This window comes from Zingiber officinale, chromosome 10B, assembly GCF_018446385.1.
Source record: "Zingiber officinale cultivar Zhangliang chromosome 10B, Zo_v1.1, whole genome shotgun sequence".
NCBI lineage: Eukaryota > Viridiplantae > Streptophyta > Magnoliopsida > Zingiberales > Zingiberaceae > Zingiber > Zingiber officinale.
The window spans coordinates 95,233,830-95,252,828 of NC_056005.1; positions in this window are offsets into that span (position 1 = coordinate 95,233,830).

Sequence of the window (18,999 nt, forward strand, 5' to 3'; positions counted from 1 at the left end):
AAATTTTTGATTAGACGTAAAATATAAATTTTTTGAATATATATATATATATATATATATATATATATATATATATATATATATATATATATATCAAAAACTTCGATATACTGAAAAAAAAAAAAAATGTTGTTATTATATCATGTCTAATTTTTAATATCGATATAAAATTTATTATTTTTTAATATATCTAATAATTTTATAAATAAATATATATATATATATATATATATTTATGTAAAAGAAGGGGGAGTCATAACACAATGGTAAAATTATTAGGGCATCCACAATGGTTAGAGCTCCTTCATTACCACGTCTGCGCCACATTAAAAGTTAAAAACCTCATATCTCTTTCCACTATCAAAAAACCTCTCAACAAGTCCTTCATGGGTCGACACTTTTCACTATATATAATTTTTATTTCTCTTCCATATTTTACATTATACATCATTAAATTTTTATAAAATTTAAATTTATAAATTGCTAACATGAAACTTCATGATCTCACATTTTTTAAACCTCCAAATCATATATATATTTTTTACTAATTTAAAAATAATTTCTAATTAAAAAAAAAATGATGAAGAAGCGGTTCCATACAGATGGAACCGCTTCTTGACAATGGAGAAAAAGCTCCCTCCCATTATGGGAGGGAGCTTCTTTCATTTTGCCATGTCTGGGAGCTCCCACTGTGGATGCTCTTACTTTGTGATCAAAAAGTTACAAATTTGAATTTTGAAAATAATTTCTTGTAAAAAGTAGGGTAAGACTGTGTATAATGGATCCTTCCCTGATATCTTATTTTTTTAATTATTTTTATTCTAATATTATTATAAAATATAGTTATTATAATTAAAAAAATATAATACATTAGGTATTATTTTATTAAAATATTATTTATTAATTTAGTATATTTAAATTTATGTTAATTTGATTAAAATTATTTTAATAGAATCAAAAGATGATTAGGTTACAGAATCAAAACTCTCACATCGATTGAAATATGAATTACAATCCAAAAATAAATTGTTTTTTGTTTTAATCGTAGGCTTAGTGTCACGTCTCAGGGAGTTTGTGTTAAAGAAAATTTCGACAGTATCTTCCATATACGGATGACAATCTGGGACCTAACTGCATAGCCCTCAGGGCTCACAATTATTAGCCAACACGGCTGGAACATATACCATATAATAATAAAACAATCCACGTAGTTAATAATAAATCAGTCTCCGGCTGACTACACAACCACGCAGTTTATAATAATACCTACTCCACTACAATGAGGAAAAACACAACACAATGGGAAACCTTCGCAGCAGAAAACATGGGCATCATACCTGAAGCACGATATAAACATCCATAAGTACAAGAACTACACATTATAAGTATGTAGACATAACAAAACAAGGAACACAAAGAGAGTCTGAAACAAAAAAGTCATCTCGACACCTAATGGAGGACTAGCGACTAGAACCTCCTAACGGCTTCAACCTGAAATAGGAAAATAAAGCAACGGTGTGAGTTCAGCGACTCAACGAGTATCAAGCTGACATGCATAGTAAGATATATCTAACAGTAATAATTATGGAGTACAGTCGTCTGATCAAAAATAGGAAATGCGAAGACTGAACAAGCAAAGAAGTTGTACTCACCTGGGCCTCTTATCCTGACATAAAGGCCATCAGACCAAACCCATCATGTCTTCTGTATGCATGTCAATTATATGCAACCACAGAAATGCAGCACCCAATATGCAACAATCACAAGCAATAAATGCAATCCATGCATATGATGCAAATGACATGGTCACCCCTGATGCAATCAGTTATCTCACACACGATGGTGAGACCGAGTAGGTTAGGCTATGACAAATATGCACTTTGTCATCACTACTCCTGAGTAACCGAATGGACATGATACTGTCAGAATACATCTATCCTCCTACCCCAAACATAGTGAAGGAGGCTAAGCTCTCATCTCCCTGTATCATAGTCAAGGGGAGGGATCCCTTCCCGCTACACGCTGCAGTCATCGCTACCCATAAGTGGACTAGCGGAGCCCTAACAGAGCAAACTGCACACACTTTGCCTGATGTACTACTAACCCATGAGTGGTTGTGTGTGCAGATCATGTAATTGGCGATGTGCTTAACAATAATGAAGTCGACAATCATTCAGCATGCAATCATGCAAGATGGAACATGACACTACAACATGTAAATCTTGACACCTCCATAATATATACCAAAATGTAAAGAAATTCAACAAGGATTAAGTATCATGAAACTAGGTACACATGTCAAGTATGTCTAGTAACTAGTCTTGTACACAGTAAGACAATGTATGTTACTACTTATATGATCATAAGTACACATGACAAGAACAAAAGAATATAAGTCTAAATGGATAACAGATAATAACAAACAAAGGCATGTTATAAGTATCAAGTAGTAGCATACCAATGGTAGCTAAAAACACAACCATTACTGCTAGCTATAAATTACTATACATATCATAATGATAATATCAAAAGAGATAAGTCAAAGGTACCCGTCTAAAAAATGGAGATCGTATCCAAAATAGATCTCACGTCGAGACGCTCGTCTCAAATCAAAGTCCTATAATACATGATATACATTTTAGCTAATCATACACACAACAACTAGCTAAATTCAAAACCCAAATTAATTAGGAAAAATCCCCAATCGAAATAATTAACCTAATTCATTAATCTAATTAAGTTTAACTCAATCCATGATTCTTTCACATTAACTCTACTTATGAGTTAATCAATTTAGTCATGGTAATCCTCTACGTTCAATAGACACTTAATTCATCCACAATATCAATTGGGTAATAACTCCATCCCTAACAATTCACCACAACAATCCAATAATCCTAATATTGATCATACTACCATCTATATCAATTAAACCAAATAACCATAACACATCAACACCAAAACTCACCCAAATCTAAATGCTCTGCTGTAGGACTCGCAGCCGAAGAAACCTACTATTGGCCTGAGCTAGGTGGATCCGCTGATTTCCCCAAACAAGTACCCTACATTACAATCATCACAACCACAATTGAGCATTATACCCAATCCATAATGAACAACCAACATCTGAAGTCAGACCTAGTTACTGATCACAATTTGAGCACCTTACCTCTTCCTCCCTAACTGTCTGTAAATACCAAGGATCCGGTGATGCAGACTTCCGGCTAACAGGGATGTGGTGGCTGGAAACCAATTGCTGTTGGAACCTTGTGGCTTCTGTGGCCCCAGTGAGCACTTGGTGTGCACGACCAAGAATAGGTAGGCAGCGATCAATGATCTAAGGCATGGATCAGGGGTGTGAGGTGAGGAGAAACCGAGAGCATCGGGAGAGGAAGGCTCGGCACTGGATGGTGGTCGACTGAGGAGGTGACATTGGAGATATCTCGATCGGCGGTGGATCGGGAGCTAGGGTAGAGGGGAGGCGGTTGGCGCTAGGGCAGAGGAAGAGGGCTTGGGTGTGAGGGGTTTTGTCCGCATGGGAGGAGAGGAGTCGCGTCGGGTTGAGGAAGATGACGAGATCGTCGGCGTCGGGAGAGGAGATTGGGAGAAAGAAGGCGGTGGTGGCTCAGCGTCGCGTGAGGGAGAGGCGGCATCGGGCGAGAGGGGTGTGCGGCGGTGAGAGGAGAGAAAAAGGAAATACTTATATAAATATATACTTAGGTTTTGCTTAATCAAACCCTAGGTACATTCCTCAATCAACTCCCACTTATTGGTATTCCAAACAGGCTTTTCCCAATCTCATAAATGCATCCCCTCCAAATACGTCATACGAGCTCCGATTAAATCCCAGAAAATTATTAAAAATTCTAATAAGATTATTTTCTCAAATAACCTTATTATTTAATTATTATTTTGTTGTCGTATTTTACATTCTCCCCATTAATAAACATTTGGTCCCCAAATTTTTGTTAATTACCATTAGCAAGTACTAACAATAGAGAACTAATTAAATGTTGAACGAAAAACTAACCCACATACCTCAAGTAAAAAAGATGGGGATATCGAGTTCGGATCGTATGCTCGAGCTCCCAAGTGGCCTCCTCGTCAGAATGATACTGTCATCCGACTTTAACCAGCCGAATAGTCTTGTTCCACAGGTGACGCTCTTTGTTGTCCAATATCCGTACCAGAACCTTCTCGTAGGTAACGTCAGGCTGAATGGGAACTAATATATCTGACAGAACATGTGTTGGGTCGGGTACGTACCTCCTCGGCATTGACACATGAAAAACATCATGAATGCCTGCCAGAGCTAGTGGTAGCGCTAGACAGTAAGCTACCGCTCCAATCCTCTCCAAAATCTAGAAAGACCCAATATATTGTGGAGCTAGCTTACCTCAGAGGTCAAATCTCTTCACCCCTTTTGTGGGCGAGACTCTCAAAAATACATGGTCGTTTGTAGCGAACTCCAGGGGTTTACGTCTCCGATCAGCATAATTCTTCTGACGGTCCTGCGCCTTGGACATCCTCCGTCTGATAGTGCGGACCAACTCTGCCTCCTACTGAGCTCTCTGAGGTCTTAGCAGCTGGGCCTTCCCAACCTCCTCCCAGAGGGTGGATGTCCGACAAGGTCTACCATACAAGGCTTTAAACGGTGCCATCTGAATAGCCGAATGATAGCTGTTATTGTAGGCGAACTCTACTAATGGTAGGTGATCCTCCCAACTGCCTCTGAAATTCATAATGCAAGACCTCAACAAGTCCTCTAATGTCTGGATGGTCCGCTCTGACTGTCCATCTATCTGTGGATGGAATGCTGTACTGAAACGGAGCTATGTGCCCAAGGCCTGCTGCAGACTCTGCCAAAACTGGGATGTGAACCGTGGGCCTCTATCCGATATAATACTCGAGGGAATACCATGCAATCTAATAATCTCCCAACAATATAGCTCTAACAATCGATCCAGCAAATCGGTCTTCCGAATCGCTAAGAAATATACGGATTTGGTTAATCGATCAACGATTATCCAAATTACATCATGGCCTCATCGTGTCGTAGGCAATCCCACCACAAAATCTATGGTGATGTGCTTGTTGGTATGTATACTATAAGTCTAGCTTTTGTATGAATATCTGTTTTGAAATATCTTGAAATGAGGATCACTTTGGTCAAATATTTACATTTTATATTTATATATATGTTAATACAGTTGCCCATTTAATTTATATTGTAGATAACATGGTGTGTGGTGTCACACAAAAGATTATGTTATCGGTTCCTTATAAATTATAAATAGTAGCTCACAACCAAGATGGATTGGAACAAACCATTGCAACGGTTGTAGTGTAATTTGGTATTAGTCTGTCTTGACTATAAAATTATAATAGTACACTATGTGTGTATTGAGCAGGATCATCTGAGGTTGTTCGATTTATACTGACTATATAAAAGAATAGAACCTCTGTTATTATGGACGTGCGTTCTCTTAATCCCTATATAATAACAAGCACATATACTTAGTATTTATTTCTTTAACTTATCAATGAGTGAGATTTATTCGTTAAATCAATATGCCCGATGAGTTGGGAAATAATACTTTTTATATGGTGTGTTGTTGATTATAGAAGGAAACTGTGTTCTAATTATTTAGGTTGATGATGTCCCCTTGAGGAGCTCATAAGGATTATCATGTAAATCCTACAGGTGGACTTAGTCTGACATGATAATAAAGTTGAGTGATACTACTCTTGGAATCATATATTAATTAATTGAGTTGTCAGTAACTCATTTAATTAACGGACATATGATATCTTAAACACGGGAAGATTAACGCACTCATAATAAGAATGAGCCCATATTGTAATATGGGATTGGTGCGGTAGTTCAATAATAACCCTTTAGTTGTATGAGTTATTATTGATGGACATGAGTTGGGTGTTCGGGGCGAACACGGGAAACCCAAGCATATCGGGAGACCTAAACCAATTCCTCCTCTAGGTCCCTGTTGTAGCCTCTATATATAAAGTCTCGCATCCACCCATCCATAACCGGGTTTGGTTTAACTTGGTTTGGTTTTAGTTAACTTGGTTTGGTTTAACTTAACTTGGTTTGGTTTAACTTAACTTGGTTTGGTCTAACTTAACTTGGTTTAGTTTAACTTAACTTGGTTTGGTTTAACATAGTTTGTTTAGATTTTTTCTAAACAAAATTTTGTTAATTTTTCTTTCCTTGTAACCAACGGCAAATCTATAAAAAAGAGTAGGATGTGGCCCCTAAAACCTAATCTTCTAATTATTCCACAACTCCCTTCTCTCCTTATGGTTGTCGTCCCCTCTTACCTTGCTAGGGGCAGCGGCACAACCCCTTCTTCTCCTCCTTATGGCCGGCGCCACCTCCACTAAGGGTCGGGCCCCTTCTCCTCCTCCTAGGGCTGATGCTCCCCTTCTCCTCCTCCTTCTTTGTGGCTGGAGCCCTCTTTCTCCTCCTTGTGGGCGGCGGCTTGAAGAAGAGGAAGAAAAGCAAGAAGAGGAAGAAGAGGAAGAAGAGAAAGAAGACGAGAAGGAAGAAGATTAGAAGGTGTCCCATCCTAGCGACTCCTTTTATAACCGGCGGATTTGGAAGAGAAGAGAAGGATGGTAGTTTTGTTCTTGGTAGATCGTCACTCACACGACGTCCAAGGAGAGGAGAGGAATACGGCAGAAGATCAAGAGGTCTTTAGCTACAAAGAAAATGTACAACTAGTTCTTTAATTCTGCTGCGTATCTAGTTTCGTTTTTCTTTGTATCAATTTTGCATATCGATTTTGAATAGGGGTGTCAAAAATGAACCCGACCTGACGACCCAACCCGAGTCAACCCGAAAAAAATCAGGTTCGGGTTGGGCATTTTTGGGTTCGGGTCGAGTTCGAGTTGGAGGATTGGAGAGTAAAAAAGTTTCAGGTTGGGTCAGGTCGGGTTCGGGTTACCCGGGTTGACTTAAATATAGGGTTTTGTGAGTTTTTTGGGGGTTAAATCAAATTTTATTTTAAAAATTTAGATGTTTTTATGTGTATTAATATCATGTTTGTATGATAATGATGGAGTATTGAGATAAAAGTGAAGAATTATAAGGAAAATAGCTCAAAAAAGTCGTTTTGAATCAGATTTTCGGGTTGTATGGGTCGGGTTCGGGTTGATCGGGTTGGTCGGGTTCGGGTTCGGGTTCGGGTTGAGGTGTTTTGGGTTGAACTCAGGTTCAGGTCGGGTTCGAGTTGGGTTAAAAAAAAAAAAAAACTCAACCCGACCCAATCCGACCCGACCCACCCGAATTGACACCCCTAATTTTGAATACCAACACAAGAGGTCAACGATCTTGTAATTTGATCAAGGTGTGATTTGATCATGCAAGAACTTGCTTGATTGATCAAACACATGTTTGATCGAATATGCAAGTTGCTAGGAAAAGTTCTGTTCTTGTATAATTTTTTTGTACAGGGAAATTTAAACAAAACGGAATTCCAGCGCCCTTCAGTACTCCCATTTTCACTCTGGAATAGGAATCCTCTGAAGTAATCTGGCAGGTCTTTGGTGCTCAGCCTTCACCTGCTGACAGATTAGACATCTAGCTACAAACTCCGCGATGTCTTTCTTCATGTCGTTTCACCAATATGAACGCTTCAAATCTTGATACATGTGAGTCCTGTTGGGACCTTGACGTCCGCTTGAGGGGGGTGAATAGCGGCTCACCCAAAACTTTACTTCCTATAATGTTAGTGCACAGCGGAATACAAAAACAAACTAACAAATACAAAAGTTAACCTAAAACAAGAAAGAAAAAGACAACAAACCGAACACAAACCCTAACACAAGGTGTTTACGTGGTTCGGAGATAACTTGCTCCTACTCCACGGCGTGTCCGTAAGGTGGACGATCCCTCAATCCGTCGGTGGATTAGTCCCCGGCAAACTCCGGCTAGCTCAACCTCCTTGTGGGTGGAGAAACCTCACCACAACTCCAACCAAGATCTCTTGGCACACAAAGATCTCTTGAGCACAAGTAGACTACTAATTAGACTTTAACCAAGTCCAATTTCGTCACCTTGGCCGGCCATCCCAAGCTCCTTCTTATAGAGCTTGGAAGAAATCAGTAAGATGATTTTCCCGTTACCAGTCGACTGGTCCTTGCACCAGTCGACTGGTGCCAGCCCAACGGCTCTCTCAACGGCTCTCTACTAGTCAAGCTACAGTGCACCAGTCGACTGATGAAACCACCAGTCGACTGCTACAGTACTGCTACAGTAAACCCTAATTTTGGATTTTACCCCGAGTACATTCACTCAACACTCGTTCTCGCCCGACCAACCTAGACCTAGCCTTCTAGCCTCCTCCATCAGCCTTGCGTCCCTCGGATGCCTTCCCATCCTTCACGTCTTGCCTTCTGGAGCTTCCATCGGCCTTGTCATTGTTGTCGGGTCTTCCTTTGCCAAGAGGTCGCGCCTCCGGGACTTCATCCATTGCCAAGTCACACTTGGACTTACGTTACCAAGACTACATGCTTGGACTTACACCGCCAAGACTCATCCTTGGACTTTCCTCCTTTGCCAAGATCACACTTGGACTTACGTTGCCAAGACTACATGCTTGGACTTACACCGCCAAGACTCACCCTTGGACTTTCCTTGTTGTACCTGTATCCTGCACACTCACAATGCATATCAAATACAACAATAAACCTAACTTAAACCTTTGTCCAAACATCAAAACCTAGGGCACCTAGATTGCTCCAACAATCTCCCCCTTTTTGATGTTTGGCAACCTGTTTAAGTTAGGGAAACATAAATGCAATACATATGCAAATAAATATGCAAATAAACTCATACATAAATAATGGAACCTAAATCCCTAGGCTCCCCCTTCACCTAAGCTCCCCCTTGAGCTAGGATTTCCCGCAAAGGTAAACTTCTCCCCCTTTGCCTAAACAATCGCTCCCCCTTCACCTAAGCTCTCCCTCGAGTTAGGATTTCTTGCAAAGGTGTATAGGTTTCCCACTTAAACCTAGACTTCTCCCCCTTTGCCATACATCAAAAAGAGCTCCAACAATATCCCAATTGTTGAAAACATGTCATCCAAATTGACCATAAACTCATGTATTTATCCCCCATAGGTCTCATACATTTAAACGAGTTGACACGGTCAAGAACAACATTGAAAAACACTTTTAGGCTGGTATCAGTCGACTGAACTAGGTACCAGTCGACTGCCCCTTCGACAGAACCTTACAGAAGCATTCTGTGGTCGAAATCTACTGTTACCAGTCGACTGGTATCTGCACCAGTCGACTGGCACCCTATTTTTACAAAAATCAGCCTTTTCAGGCCAACTTCAGAAATGCACCAGAAATTCCCTAAACCTCCAAAAATCCCCAAATTTTGTGAAGAGGTCTATTGTACCCTTGTCTACTTGGGAAAAATATATATAAAAATATATTTATCACAGATCCCAAGATTGACACAAAATTCAAAACTAGCTAAATAGTTCAATTGAACATTGACCTAAAGTCCTAGTTTTGGCTTCCTTTTGATGTATTTGCCCATACCAACCCACAATGCATCACTGGCATTAGTTTATATGGCATCTATACATCAAAAACTAATTTTCATGCAATATGAACCCAATTCATATTTCTATGCATGAAACTCAACTCAATTGTGCCAACCCACTATGTTAGAGACTTAAGTCCGTCTCCAAATCACTTAGCACATTTGATAACCCATCTACCATGGGTCCCAAAGGTTCTTCCTAACCTTAGGATTCTTAACCTTAGTCACCTCCCTTGGTGACTCATCTACTATGGCTAGGCCACTTCGGTGCACCTCGGGTGACACTTGGCCTACAAAACTCACCTTCTTAACCTTAGACATCTTGTCTTTGGTTAGTTTCTTCTTTCCCTTCACCTTAGACACATCATCCTTGCCATAATTATATGTCACCCTAGCATATTCCTTCTTATTGGCCTTGGATGACTCTCCCTTGTCCTTGGTCACACCTCCCTTACCAATGTCATGTGCTACCTTAGCACTTGACCTCCTTTTGGTCTTGGAGGGACCTAATTTGGTATTTTTGGATCTTTGACCACTCAAATACATGTCAAGTCCTTTAGGTCCAATAATGAACCTCTCTAGGACTTTCTCCATTTCTTCAAGCCTTACCTTCAAGGCTTGATTTTCTAATTCTAGGGTTCTAACCCTAGAGTCAACATGTCCACTTTGGACATCCTTAGACCTACCCACTTTCCTAGGCATATGTCTCCTTTTCTTGGGATTAATGCTTAGGTTTTCAACCACCTTCTTCTCCTTAGGAAAGATAGGTTGTTTCTTTTTAGGTCTATCATTTGAAAATGATTTCCTAGGGTTATCACTTACATTAACCCTATTCCTATCATTATATCTAAAACCATAAATATGCATGGGCAAATAATTCATATTATTTCTAACATGCATGGAGGAATTTGAATTTGAACTTGAATTCAAGTTAGGGTTTACCTCCCTTACCCTTGAAGCTCTTTTCTTCTCCCACTTTCTCAAGTGCGCCAATTTCTTGAGCTCTCCTCTCCTTGGGCACTTTGTGTGGTAGTGACCCCACTCACCACATGTAAAGCACCTAATGTGCTTCTTCTCCTTCTTCTTCCTACAACTCACATTAGTTTCTAAATTAACTTTAGTGAGTTTAGGGTTTACCTCCTTTACCTTCTTGAGCGAAGGACACCTACTCTTGTAGTGCCCCATCTTACCACACTCAAAGCATTTGATATGGTCCTTTGTGCTCTTCTTGGTAGTTGAGGTGGAGGTTTGAGCTTCCAAGATCTCCTCATCCTTGGATTGCTCTTCTTCATCTTCATTAGAAGATGTGGATGATACCTCCTCATCTTCCTTCTCCTCCTCGGATGTTGAGCTCGTGTCAACATTCGATTGGTCCTTCTCCTCTTGGACCAATGAGCCCTTCTCCTTGGGCTCCTCCTCTTCTTGGATTTGTGTATGACTCTCATGAAGCGCAATTACCTTTTTCCAAAGGTCACTTGCATTCTCGTATTCACCTACATTCAATATCGTATTAAGAGGTAATAAATTAATTAAAATTCTAGTTACCTCCTTGTCCGTCTCCGATTGCTCCCTTTGCTCATCGGTCCAATATCGACGTCGGAGACGCTTTCCCTTCTTGTCCGTTGGAACTTTAAACGGTTCCTCCAACGCAATCCATTGGTTCCAATTCATTTGGAACCACATCTCCATGCGCTTCCTCCAATAGTCGAAGTCCTCGCGCTCGTATGGAGGTGGGATTCGGATGTCCCATCCGAGAGGTCCCTCCGACTCCATCTCCTTCCTCTAGCCGCTCTCTTGGCGATTAGTCCAACAAGAGCTCACCTAGCTCTGATACCACTTGTTGGGACCTTGACGTCCGCTTGAGGGGGGTGAATAGCGGCTCACCCAAAACTTTACTTCCTATAATGTTAGTGCACAGCGGAATACAAAAACAAACTAACAAATACAAAAGTTAACCTAAAACAAGAAAGAAAAAGACAACAAACCGAACACAAACCCTAACACAAGGTGTTTACGTGGTTCGGAGATAACTTGCTCCTACTCCACGGCGTGTCCGTAAGGTGGACGATCCCTCAATCCGTCGGTGGATTAGTCCCCGGCAAACTCCGGCTAGTTCAACCTCCTTGTGGGTGGAGAAACCTCACCACAACTCCAACCAAGATCTCTTGGCACACAAAGATCTCTTGAGCACAAGTAGACTACTAATTAGACTTTAACCAAGTCCAATTTCGTCACCTTGGCCGACCATCCCAAGCTCCTTCTTATAGAGCTTGGAAGAAATCAGTAAGATGATTTTCCCGTTACCAGTCGACTGGTCCTTGCACCAGTCGACTGGTGCCAGCCCAACGGCTCTCTCAACGGCTCTCTACTAGTCAAGCTACAGTGCACCAGTCGACTGATGAAACCACCAGTCGACTGCTACAGTAAACCCTAATTTTGGATTTTACCCCGAGTACATTCACTCAGCACTCGTTCTCGCCCGACCAACCTAGACCTAGCCTTCTAGCCTCCTCCATCAGCCTTGCGTCCCTCGGATGCCTTCCCATCCTTCACGTCTTGCCTTCTGGAGCTTCCATCGGCCTTGTCATTGTTGTCGGGTCTTCCTTTGCCAAGAGGTCGCGCCTCCGGGACTTCATCCATTGCCAAGTCACACTTGGACTTACGTTACCAAGACTACATGCTTGGACTTACACCGCCAAGACTCATCCTTGGACTTTCCTCCTTTGCCAAGATCACACTTGGACTTACGTTGCCAAGACTACATGCTTGGACTTACACCGCCAAGACTCACCCTTGGACTTTCCTTGTTGTACCTGTATCCTGCACACTCACAATGCATATCAAATACAACAATAAACCTAACTTAAACCTTTGTCCAAACATCAAAACCTAGGGCACCTAGATTGCTCCAACAAGTCCTGCCTGGGTGGATAGAAAATCGGGAGCGATGAGCCTCCTAAAGTAGCTTCTCCAAGACCGGGTGAGACTGAGGTACGCATAACCTGCCTCGGAAATGAATAACACTCTCGTCCCCTCGGGTGAACTCCGTTTGCTGCCCGAAAGCTATCTGACTGCCAATGGACTGTAAGTGCTGATCATCAGCCTGGGCTTCTCGGATCCTCATCCTGATCGATGACTGAGCAACCATGGTAACCAGAATACCCTGCTCTATCCGTCCCTACTCCTCAAGGCCCAACTCGGAGAAACCTTGAATCTAGTCCATGACTAAAGCTCGGTGGCAAGCTAAAGTCCCTCTAGACTTCCGGCTAAGTGCATCGGCAACCATATTAGTTTTTCCTGGGTGGTAGCTAATAGTACAGTCATAATCCTTTAGTAACTCCATCCATCTCCTCTGTCAGGGATTAAGTTCATTATGAGTGAAAAGATATTTGAGACTCTTATGATCAGTGAGAATCTCAAATGTAATACCATAAAGATGATGCCGCCAAATCTTTAAAATAAAGATAATAGCGGCTAGCTCCAAATCATGTACTGGGTAGTTCTTCTCATGCTCTTTCAACTTATGAGAAGCATAGGAGACTACCCTGCCGTGCTACATCAAAACAACGTCCAAACCTTGTAGAGAAGCGTCGGTGTTGAGTACGAATTCGTCCTCTCCAGAGGGTAAAACCAGAACTGGTGTCGACACCAATCTTCGCTTCATCTTCTGGAACTTCATGCATTTTCTGGTCAGGCGTGTCAATGGCATAGCGATGCGAGAGAAACCCTCAATGAATCGTCTGTAATATCTAGCCAATCCCAAGAAACTACGGATGTCCTGAACTGATTTCGGCATCTCTCAACTGGTGACCGCCTCGATCATCTGAGGGTCCACGGAAATACCTCGGCTAGAAACCACATGTCCCAAAAAATCGATCGAGGATAGCCAGAAAGCACACTTGCTGAACTTCGCATATAGACGATGTTGTCGAAGAGTCTCCAAGACTATGTGAAGATGTTGTGCATGTTCCTTCTCGGAATGCAAGTAGATCAAAATGTCATCGATGAAAATGATAATGAACTGATCTAGATACTCCAAAAAGACACGATTTATCAAATCCATAAATATCGCTAGAGCATTGGTAAGCTCAAATGACATTACCAAAAACTCATAATGCATGTCCGTATCTGGTGCGAAATGCTGTCTTCTGAATATCTGAATCTTTGACTCTCAACTTATAATATCGGACCGCAGATCAATCTTATAATACACTAATATACCTCTGAGCTGATCAAATAAATCCTCGATCCATGGTAAGGGGTACTTATTTCTGATGGTCACTACATTTAGCTGTCTATAATCAATGCGACGTCGTCAGGTGATGAAGAGGAGTCGGGAGAGGAGGAAAAAGGAATCGATGCAAGGGGGAGGCTCGGGATCGAAGCTTTTGTACTCGTGGGAGAAGAGGCATCGCGAGAGGAGAGACGAAGGGATCGGCTCGGGGAAGAGGAAGGCGTTGCGCGCCGCGTGAGGGAGAGGCGGCGTCGGGCGAGAGGGGAGGGAGATGGCGCGGGTGAGGATGTAGGGCATGGGTGAGAAAAAGAAAAGAAAAAGAATAAAAATTATTTAAAGAAATTCAACATTTCCTCGTTTAAATGGGGTAGCTTAAATAGACTTTCCCTTAGCCCAATAATTGATCCCATTAAACTCGTCATACGACTTCCGAAAAATTCTCAAAAAATTCTAAAAATTCAGTTAAGGTTATTCCTCAAATAACCATATTATTTTATTACTATTTTGTTTGGTATTTTACACTCTCCCTCATTAATAAAAATTTGATCCCTAAATTTTCGTTAATTACCATCAACAACGAAAATTAACCCACATACCTCATGTAAAAAGATGGGGTATTGAGCTAGGATCGTATCCTCGAGCTCCCAAGTAGCCTCCTCGTTAAAATGATACTGTCATCCGACTTTAACCAGCTGGATAGTTTTGTTCCGTAGCTGACGCTCTTTGTGGTCCAGAATCCGTATCGGAACCTCATCGTAGGTAATGTCAGGCTTAATGGGAACTGATATATCTGACAGAACATGTGCTGCGTTGGGTACATATCTGTTGGTTGCTACTCGGAAAACATAATGGTTCCACTGTACAAAAATTTTGTACAAAGGTCTGAACATTTTCCTAACTACCATGTGTTCTTTTAAATTAAACTTAGATCGCCTGCGGAACTTAACACGTTTGATCCAAAGTTTAATCTATTTGTTCTTTTAGGTTTAGACTCGGATCTCCTGCGGAAATTAACACGTTCGATCCAAATCACCTAAGTTATTAATTTCATTAAATATTAGTTTCCAAAATTGGCTTCCAGGACTGCATGGCGAGGCACATGACCTTCTTGGATATGAGAACAACCACCACCGCCTAGACAAAGCCTTTTAAGGAAAGTTAATATTTAATTTCCTTAAATAACTTTAGGTCAACCGAAAAGAACAATCAAATCACAAGGAAAAGAAAAACAAAAGAACACAACATCGAAAACAAATTCGAAATACTAGAATCGCATGCCTCTTGTATTTGGTATTATTTCCAAAAATAACTAGTATGATGCGGAAAGGAAAAATACTAGTTATACCTTTTAGAAAGACCTCTTGATATTCTACCGTATTCCTCTTCTAACCTCGGACGTTGTGTGGGCAACGATCTTCCAAGATGAGGACCACCTAGCACCTTCTTCTTCTTCCTTCAAGTTTCGGCCAAGCACCAAAATCCAAGGATGAAGAACTTTTTCCACCAACTAAGCTCCAAGGGATGCAAGCTTTCTCTCCTTCTTCTTCTTCTTCTCCAAGTAGTATCCGGCCACCACAAAAGCTCCAAGCAAGGAAGAGTTTCGGCCACCACAAAGAGGAAGAGAGGGAGAGAGGATGGCCGTCCACAACACCAAGGAAAAAGAGGGAGAGAATAATAGAGGTTGTGTCTCATGAAGGCACCCCAACCCCCTCTTTTATATTCCTTAGCTTTGGAAAATAAGGAAATTTAATTATAATAAAATTTTCTTAACTTTCCTTGACAACAATTAATTAAGAAAAATTAAATAAAATTTCCTAATCAATTATATCATGGCCGGCCACCTCAATAAGAGCAAACAAGACAATTTCAATCAATAATTAAAATTCCTTATTTGTCTTCGAAAATTTTTAAAAAATAAAATTTCCCTTTAAAATCCCTTCATGGTTGATAAAAAGAAATTTCTATAATTTTAATTTTTCTACATGTGAATAATTTATAAAGAAGAAAAATAAAATATCTTTCCAATCTACAAATAAGGAAAGAGATCTAATATCTTTCTTTAATCTTTTGTAGATCCTTTTAAAAGAGATATTTTAATTTTAATCTCTCCAATAAATTATATCTTTCACATAAAAAAAATTTAAAATTAAAATTCTTTTAAATTTAATGGGGGCCGGCCACCTAAGCTTGGGTTCAAGCTAGGGTCGACCACCCATGAACCAAGGCTTGGCAGGCCCTAGCTTGAACCACAAGCTAGCTTGGTCGACCCCTACATCATGGGTACGAAGGTGGGTATAGGTGGGTATAGTACTCTATAAATAAGAGGCTACGATAGGGACCAAGAGGAGGAATTGGTTTTGGTCTCCCGATAAAATTAAGCATCCCGTGTTCGCCCCGAACACACAACTTAATTTTATCAATAATAATTCATTCCACTAGAGAACTATTATTGAACTACCGCACCAATCCCAAATTATATTTTTGAGCTCCTTCTTATTATGAGTGTGTTAGTCTCCCTGTGTTTAAGATGTCGAATGTCCACTAATTAAGTGAGTTACTGACAACTCATTTAATTAATATCTTAATCCAAGAATAGTACCACTCAACCTTATCATCATGTCGGACTGAGTCCACCTGCAGGGTTTAACATGACAATCCTTATGAGCTCATCTTGGGGACATTATCAACCTAGATTTCTAGGACACAGTTTCCTTTTATAATCAACAACACACACTATAAGTGGTATCATTTTCCAACTTATCGGGCTTATTGATTTATCGAACTAAATCTCACCCATTGATAAATTAAAGAAATAATATCAAATATATGTGCTTGTTATTATATTAGGATTAAGAGCACACACTTCCATAATAACTGAGGTCTTTGTTGCTCTATAAAGTCAGTATAAAAGAAACGACCTCTAATGGTCCTACTCAATACACTCTAAGTGTACTAGTGTAATTATATAGTCAAGATAAACTAATTCCTAATTACACTACGACCTTCCAATGGTCTGTTCCTTTCCATTTTGGTCGTGAGCTACTGTTTATAATTTATAAGGTACTGATAACATCATCTTCTGTATGTGGCACCACATACTATGTTATCTACAATATAAATTAATTGAACAACTACAACTAAATGTAGACAATTTGACCAAATGTGATTCTTTATTTAAAATAAATGTTTACAAAAGCTTAGGCTTTCAGTATACACTAACAATCTCCCACTTATACTAATGACTAAGCTGCCATATCTTCTGCCATACATCTGATTCACATTCCCTCCACATGCCGATCGAAAGCTTTTGCTGGAAGGGCCTTAGTGAAAGGATCTGCCAGGTTATCCGCTGATGCAATCTTGGCGATGACAACTTCTCCTCGCTTCACGATATCTCGTATCAGGTGGTACTTGCGCTCTATATGTTTACTTGCCTTATGGGCTCGTGGTTTCTTCGAGTTTGCAATTGCACCGCTATTATCACAATAAATTATGATGATTTTGGGCAAACCAAGAATCACATCTAAGTCCATTAGAAAGTTCCTGAGTCATACTGCTTCTTTAGCCGCCTCAGAGGCTGCTACATACTCAGCTTCCATGGTTGAGTCTGAAACGCATTTCTGCTTAACACTCCTCCATGCAATGGCTCCACCTCCCAAAGTAAACACATAGCCTGATGTAGACTTACTGTTGTCCCTATCTGATTGGAAATCTGAATCCGTGTAACCCACAGGGAGCAAATCGTCTGCTTGGTAAACTAGCATATAATCTCTGGTCTTTCTCAGGTACTTTAATATATGCTTTACCGCAGTCCAATGTCTTTGTCCAGGGTTACTCTGATATCTGCTAACCATGCCCACGGTAAAACAGATATCAGGTCTCATACATAGCATTGCATACATTAGGCTTCCTACAGCCGAAGCATAAGGAACTGCTCTCATGTCCTCTATCTCCTTTGATGTCTTCGGAGACATCTCTTTAGATAGAGCTACTCCATGCCTAAAAGGTAAGAAACCTTTCTTGGAATCTTGCATGCTAAAACGAGCAAGGATTGTATCTATATATGAAGCTTGGGACAGACACAACATTCTTTTCTTGCGATCCCTTATAACTTTGATCCCAAGAATGTGTGCACAATCTCCTAGATCCTTCATATCAAATTGTTTGGACAACCATACCCTTACATCCGATAATACCTTGACATTATTGCCAATTAACAAAATATCATTTACGTATAGTACAAGAAATACCACCACGTTTCCGTTACACTTCTTGTATACATAAGACTCATCCGGACACTGAATAAATCCATATGACTGGATTACTTCATTAAATCGGATGTTCCAAGACCTTGAAGCTTGCTTCAGTCCATAAATGGACCGATTGAGCTTACACACTAGATGCTCTTTGCCTTTTTCAATGAACCCTTCTGGTTGCTTCATATGGATGTTCTCTTCAAGACTTCCATTAAGGAAAGCTGTCTTGACATCCATTTGCCAAATTGCATAATCCATATGAGCAACAATAGATAAGAGTATCCAGATAGACATAAGCATGGCTACCGGTGAAAAGGTCTCCTTATAATCGATTCCCTCTTTCTGAGTGTACCCTTTCGCAACAAGCCTAGCTTTGAAGGTTTCTACCTTCCCGTCTGTCCCTCTTTTCCTTTTGTAGACCCACTTGCATCCAACGACTTTTACACCATCAGGTGGTTCTACAAGCTCCCAGACCTTATTAGAGTACATAGACTCTATTTCAGAATTCATTGTCTTTTGCCAAGATGCTGCATCTATATCTTGGAGTGCTTCGTCATATGTTCGGGGATGAGATTCATGTTTGCCCGGGATCAAGTCCGAAGACTCTCCCAAAAATATGAATCTATCAGGCTGCCTAACAACCCTTCTACTACGACGAGGCACAGTCTGTGGTTGTGTATTATGTGTGACACGTGTTGCAGTCTCTTGTGGTACTTCATCTTGTACTGTTGGTACTGAAGTAGACGTGTCCTCCCTAAGTTCTACTAAAACAACTTTGCTACTGAGCTTGTGATCCATTATATAGTCTTCTTCTAAAAACTGGGCATTGGTGCTAACAATGATCTTCTGATCTTTAGGACTATAAAATAAACCACCTTTCGTTTCTCTGAGATACCCCACAAACACACGAACTTCTGTACGAGATTCTAACT